General features: G+C 36.1%; 1 non-coding gene across 1 annotated transcript; it reads right to left on the bottom strand.

The window, feature by feature from the left end:
* Nucleotides 1-7022: 7022 nt before the first annotated feature.
* LOC122429028 lies at nucleotides 7023-7129 on the bottom strand. The gene has a single exon (XR_006265897.1). It is a non-coding gene; the product is annotated as a U6 spliceosomal RNA (small nuclear RNA).
* Nucleotides 7130-7602: the final 473 nt, after the last annotated feature.

The raw sequence follows: 7602 nt of genomic DNA, 5'->3' as shown, positions 1-7602 counted from the left end.
ATGCCTGCCAAATATTTTTACAATCTATTGCTAGTTTGAGATGCAATTCATTATTAAATTATTCTTAATGTTATATCTCTTGTACCTTTAAAATGGACAGAAGTGATACCTGGCTTTGTGTTAAGAGTTTTCCAACATAACTTACCTTATTCCCTCAGAAACAGAGGAGGAAACTGAAGTCTACAGAAAGTAAGTTACTTTCTTAAGACAACTTATATTTGAACTGACAATGAAACTAACCTAAGAATAATAAGAGAAAAATAGCTCCCCAAGAAAGTAATTGTTGGCTTTCTTAAAAACTGAAACACAAACACTATCAGAAATACTGAAAATCAAATAACTGCCATAGTGACCAGGGTTTCTGTTTAGACTGAACAAGTTTATTAGGTCAACAGAGAAGCAAGCTCCAGCGTGAATGTCAAGGCAATTTCTTGACACCATCATCCTAACAAAAGCAGAAATCTGAGGTCGCATGTGAATTTCACCATCTCCCATTTAATGGAGTAAATTCAGGGAATTTGTAGGTTACATGGTCGGGCAACAACAGACCGTACTAGATTGCCATGATACAAGATAATCATCATCCAGGGAAAGACACAGAATATATAGGGTTCAGAACTAGTGAATCTTGATGTCCAGGTGCAGAAGGGGAGACTCTTCCACGGCATTCTCAATAGTAGTAGCCAAAGCCAGAGCCATAGCCAGAGTCGCACCCATAGCCACAGCCAAGGCCTCCGTAGCTACAGCTTCCGTAGCCATGGCCCCCATAGTAGTTTTCATAGTAGCCACACATGATATTAGTGTTGAGGTGTTCCGTGGGCAAAGAAGGAGCATAGGTGACTTCAGTCCGGACAACTTCCCTGTAGAGGGCCTTTTCTATATACTTAGTGTGGATAAGAATCACTACACAAGTCATAATGCTATTGGCTAATTTGCAGGACCAGTTTGAGTGATTTGCTGATTCCTGGCTTTTAGTCATGGCCTCAGCGGGCTTGAGGATCTTTGCTAATGTTTAGTCACACCTGAATCATTTGTGAGCCATTAGTAAGAAAAAACTGTCTCATATTCAAAACTCTATTCATATAAGATCTTCAAATTATCCATTTCTAACCAATATTTACGACAATAAATAGCATTTTGAGTAAATATTCTAACCTTTCCCAGACAATCAATGATTATATATTCTTTTGATGGCATTCAATACATCATGATAAGCTACCTTAACCTTGAATTTTTCTATCTGCTGCTCCAAACTTTTTTTTTTCCCTTAGAAATTCTCCTTATTTTCATGTAAGAGATGGCTTACTATGAAAAAGCCAAAAGGTATCACTCAGCTTCATGTGACGATTGACAAAACCCAATACTGTAGTTACGGTAGCTTGAAATTCCGGGTCACCAGGTCTGAGAAAACTGGACTTCTCTTTCTCACTTACATTAATATTTCTTCTTATGACTCTATACTTTAAATTCTATATTTTAAATGGTTTCCATAGTTTTAAAGTCATATCTTGAATCTATCACCAGAAAACAAAAAATTATGTGATTTCACTTATAAAGTTGCATTTTCATGAAAGGGTTTTCTTCAAATTTCAACATATTTGTAATATTTGTGTTTTGATTCAAAGGTGAATATAGATATTTTATTTTATTTAAAACAATGATACTGGCAGAGGTAACTTTCATGATGTTAGTAGGCTAGGGGTTCTTGGTAAACTTGCTTAGACTATGAGAAACATTAATTATGACATATATATTTTTGTATGCAATGAATAATCTGAGCTGAGTGATTAAGTAAAGTTCAGTTCAGTTCAGTCACTCAGTCATGTCCAACTCTTTGTGACCCCGTGGATTAAGTAAAAAAGCCCTCTAAACTTGTGTTCTTAGAAAGATGACTTCACAGATGTCAGCAGAGCCTAATAGATAAAACTAAAACTTTTGGAATCAGCTCTCCAGATTGAAATATTATTTCCATCACTTATAGCTGGGTGACCTGGAGGAGGAAATGGCAACCCACTCCAGTATTCTTGCCTAGAAAATGCCATGGACAGAGGAACCTGGCAGGCTACATTCTATGGGTCTGCAAAGACCCACAACTAACACTTATAGTTGAGTGACCACTGTAACTGTATGCCTCTGTTTTCCATTTGCAAATGGGATGATAAGTAATACCTACCCCACACAGCAATTTTGAGAATCGACTTAGCTGATATGTATCAAGCATTCAGAACAGTGTCTGGCACATTGTAGGCACTAGGTTAACACTGGCTACTACTTCTTTCATCTGATAATGGTGTTCATAGAAATGTTGAGTTGATAAAGAGAACTCAACTATAGTTAAGTCCTCCTTTTGTGTCATTGAAGCTGAAGGGAAGGGAAACCATGTATTAAGACTATGCATCTGAAAGTGGAAATCACACTATGAATGAGCAAGTCCCATGAGTTACTCAACAAACATATCATAGGCAAGTAGAGAATGCAGCAGTTGGTACCTACCTACGTGGATCTGAGTACAGACTCACTGATTTCCCTAGCACAACAAAAGACCTTTCTGGCTGTAGAGCTACAAAGATGTAACACTAAATAGTAGGTAACTGACTGATCAGAAGAGTTTTTGGTTATGGCCATGCAAAGTGGCAATTTCCACTCTACCATCCACAGATATTAGCATGAGACAGATTAAGACACTCCTTTTCAACTAATAACATACCAGTGCACATTGAAGTCCACCTCAGAAGGCACAGAAGGAATGGCAAAACCTTTAACAAAATTGAGTTTAATCCTAACAACTAGAATGTCATTGAATTTCATTGAGTTTACTTGGAAGAACCAAGAATAAGTGTTTTGACAGCCAGTATAAATAGCGGGCTTACCTGATGGTTCAGCAGGTAAAGAATTGCTTGTAATGCAGGAGACACAGGAGATGCAAACTCAGTCCCTGGTTCAGGAAGATTCCCTGGAGGAGAAAATGACAACACGCTCCAGTATTTTTGCCTGGAAAATCCTATGAACAGAGGAGCCTGGCAAGCTATAGTACAAAGGGTCACAAAGCATCAGACACTACTGAGCATGAGCACAGATAATGGATAAACATCGAGTCAAAATAGAATTCGGTAAAACATGAGAAATGAAATATATTTGTGCACTTGCAAAGTTGTATTCTGCAAAAAATGTTATCTGAATTATGCATTTAAAATAAAACGTATTTTTTCTACAAAGAAATACTGCGCAATATCACACACCTCATACCAGGCGGCTCAGCTGGTAAAGAAACCACCTGCAATGTGGAACACCTGGGTTCAGTCCCTGGGTTGGGAAGATCCCCTGGAGAAGGGAAAGACTACCCACTCCAGTATTTTGGCCTGGAGAATTCCATGGACTGTATAGTCCATGATGTCGCAAACAGTCGGACGTGACTGAGCAACTGTCACTTTGACTTTAGCGTTTCTATTTCTTCAAAACTAAAGAAAATGACTTCCTCTACTGCAGTGGGTAGGTGAACTTGAAGGTACTAATAACCTCAAAACAATTTTAATCAATTTCAGTTTGCATAGTTTCTGTGATTTCATATAATTTCATGACAAAATTTAAATTTGAGCCCTTAAGGAAAAAGGGCTTTCAAATCAAGTTAAATATTTGTCATTCAAAGCACATGATTTGATTGTGCAAACCTTGTTGACACAACAGCAGTGTAAACTTGCCTGTGAAGGCTTCACTATGCCTAATGAAATAAAGGATTTACGAGAACTTCTTGTTGGTATTGTTTGTGGTTAAGGCAGAATAATCTGTCTTGAAGACAGCGCTACCTGTGACTTGCCACACCTACTACTGAGGAAATGTAGAAGATGATGTGAAGATGGTGATGTTAAAACTCAGGAAACCATCTACCTCTTCTACACTGGCACCGTCTATTCCTGCCACCATGATCTACTATGGCAACTACTATGGGGCTGCCAATATGACAGGTTTAGCTGTGGCTATCAAGGATATGGTGACTACGGATATGACTGCTGTTGCCCATCTTACTATGGAAGATATTTGTCACAAAGACTCTACTGAAAAACTCTAGATCCACCAAACCTCCCTTATTTGTCCTCTTGTGAAATATGGATTCTGCTGTTGGGCTTACTCATCTCATCCTGTCTTTTCAAAATAGCAACAATCTAAATCAAAATCTAAACCATCATGAAAATAATTCAGATCTCATCTTTCCATGGTTCCATCATGCAAGATCATAAAGATTTTTTTTCTTAAATGCAATGAAAAGTTTCCTTTTGTTCTCTAAGTATTTCTTTTAATAAATTTAATCTCTTTGCAAACATGATACACTTTCACATCATTGCATATGGATGACTGTAACATAAAAACTTGTATTTACTATCCCAAGAGATTGACTGACCCAAAGCTTACCTCCATCCTTTATTTCCTAGTTTTTGTCCCTCTACATATTTCTCATGTTTAAAGCTGAATTTCCATGTGACATAGTTAATTGCTTCCTCATCAATAAATTCAACTTCCTTTTAACTCACAAACAAAATGGCTCAAAACACACATGAAGTCTGGTAGCTGCATGGGGTTGTCTGTCGCTGTTTCCCTAGAACACAGAGGACCACAACCACATTTTAAGTGGTGCTTCTGTGAGTTTTCCAGGTGTCTGTTTTCTATTTGCTGGTATATTCTCAGTTGCTTGATGTCATTCATATAGAATTTGTGTCAAGCTTGAAATTGAAAATATAAAGTCCTGAGGCAGCCCTAAGAACCTGGATGTCCTTCTAATAAATCTCTTTATCATAAAGCTTCAATACTTTGGCCACCTGATGTGAAGAGCTGAATCACTGGAAAAGACCATGATGCTGGGAAAGATTGAGGGCAGGAGGCAAAAGGGGTGACAGAGGATGAGATGGTTGGATGACATCATCGACTCAATGCACATGAGTTTGAGCAAACTTCTTGAGATAGTGAAGGACAAACAGGGAAGCCTGGCATGCTGCAGTCCATGGGGTCACATAGAGCCAGACATGGCTGAGTGACTGAGCAAGTTTATCATAGACCATTTTGATTATAAAGTCCATTTCACATGTTCAGCCATTCATTCATTCATTCATTCAATACTCAGCTCCTAACATATGCCAAACATGCTGCTGTGTTGGGAGAGAGCATTTTGTAAAAGATTACTTTGTAAAAATAATTTTTGTAAAATGTTTTGTAAAATATTTTTATTGTGACACTACTAAATTTTATTTGGGTATAACATTTATAAAATCCTGACATCCATGTAATATTAAAGTGTGAATGTAGAATATTCTAATTCATTTTAAAGTTTTTGCTAAATGAACAGTTTTAATGGGTTTTGACCCCATTTGTAAAAAGAAAACTTCTCAATTAATTTGTAAAAACACACTGCTGAAATTAAAGAGGGTATTAAATTATTAGCCAAATTTAAAAAACAAATTGCATAACTAGATAGTGGAACTAAAATTTATTAAAAAGTAAAAATGATTTGGTTGATGTAACTTATTTTCAAACTTTTAAAATAAATTGAATATGAAAATAAATTTCAAATCTATGTTTTCACAAAATTTTAAACAAAAATTTCCTCATGTCCTATACCACGATCTATCATAAAATAAATTATTTCTCTTATAAACAAGTCTGTATGTTTTGTACTTAATGAGTATTTGTTGGTTATTAATGCATATAAAAGTTTGGAGATAAATTGTTATATTCAAAGTGTAAATCTATGGCTGATTCATATCAATGTATGACAAAACCCACTGAAATGTTGTGAAGTAATTAGCCTCCAACTAATAAAAAAATTAAAAAAAAAATTGTTATATTCAAATTTGAGATTCAACCTCAAAATATTGGCTGGTATGGTTTTCTTGCATGCGTGCTCAGTCGCTTCAGTAATGTCTGACTCTTTACGACCCTATGGACTGTAGCCCCCGTCCATGGGGTTCTCCAGGCAAGAGTACTAGATTGAGTTGCCATGCCCTCCTTCAGGGGATCTTCTCACCCAGAAATGGAGCTCACATCTCCTGCATTACAGGTGAATTCTTTACCGCTGAACCACTAGGGAAGTCCCATGGTTTTCTCACCTAAAATTTAAAGAATTCCTGCTCTAGACCAGGAATTCTCAAAGTGTGATCTTTTGACCCCTGTGGGAACTGAAGACAAATTCAAGGGGTCCGTAAGACTCAAAATATTTTCACATGTTTGTTCATTTTTTAATCTAATAAACTCATGAATATATAGAGACATTTTTCAGATATATGTTATAATAGAACATATGCTACCACAACTGATTCAAATACAGAGGCAAATATGAGATACCCATGCCACACATTTCTTCTGCTGTTATTTCAAGAAACCTTTTCTTAAAAAACTCAAGGACTATTTTAAAATCAAGTTAAGGATTTGGGAACCTAAAAGGTGAAATATGGGGGAAAACCCAGCGTTAATACTTTGATTTCTTTTTTAAAAAATGATTAATTGCATAATATAATGGTATGCTCACATGAAATGAATCAAGTCATGGTAACAATTAAATAAAACTCTCAAGATAAAAAATGATACATGATTTTATGTTAACATTTGAATGTAGTAAATATTTTATTTACTGACTAATTTATTGACAATAATAAGTAGAAAATATTATTTGGTCTGAAGAGTCATTTACCTGAAAGAAAGAATTACATAATTTAAAAGATAATTTACTTCAGGTACCTCCTCACTTTATCACTTCACTGCTCAAATAGACATTCTCTGGGTTCCATCATTGCATATGAAAAAATTTATTAAAATTGAGCCAAAGGGCTTAAAATTGACAACATTTCAAAGAACCTGAGTATGGACTTTAAAACTGAGTGAGAAAATCTCCAAATTACAAAGGAGTCTCTAAAATTAAGGACATGTGACAGGATTATTGGAGAACAGACAGACAGTTTATAATATATGCTGTAAGGCCCTATCCTTACTTATTCAAACAAGTGTTTCAGGAAGTTTTGTTTTTATTTTTATTTTTTTTTAATATGGAATGATTCATGAATGTGCATGTCATGCTTGTACAGGAGCTATGCTAATCTCTGTATCGTTCCATTTTTTTTTTTTTTTTAGTATATATGCTGCTGAAGCTTTGAAGTTTTATTATTATGAAGCTTTACTATTCAAGTTTTCTGAAATATGATATAGAAAGTGTATAAAATTCCATGTGCAGATGGTGACTCTCAAATTGAGGAAAATAACTCCCTGCTATACAAATGAAACTTTTGTCTCTGATACCAGGCAATCGTCACGGTGGTCTGGGGTGTGGCTTTGGCTCTGGCCATAGGGATGGGGGTACCATACCTGGTTAATCACCAGAATGTGTGTGTGCGTAGTCGCTAAGTCACGTCTGACTCTTTGCGACTCCATGGACTGTAGCCAGCCAGGTTCCTCTGTCCACGGGACTTCCCAGGCAAGAATACTGGAGTGGGTTGCATTTCCTTCTTCAGGGAAACTTCCCAATCCAGAGAATGAACCTGTGTCTCCTGTGTCTCTTGCATTATGGCAGATTCTTTTTTTTTTTTTTATTTTTTTTTTATTCTTTGAATCAGCCATGGATTT

This window comes from Cervus canadensis, chromosome 27, assembly GCF_019320065.1.
Source record: "Cervus canadensis isolate Bull #8, Minnesota chromosome 27, ASM1932006v1, whole genome shotgun sequence".
Classification (NCBI taxonomy): Eukaryota; Metazoa; Chordata; class Mammalia; order Artiodactyla; family Cervidae; genus Cervus; species Cervus canadensis.
This window is presented reverse-complemented; position numbering and strand designations above follow the sequence as displayed.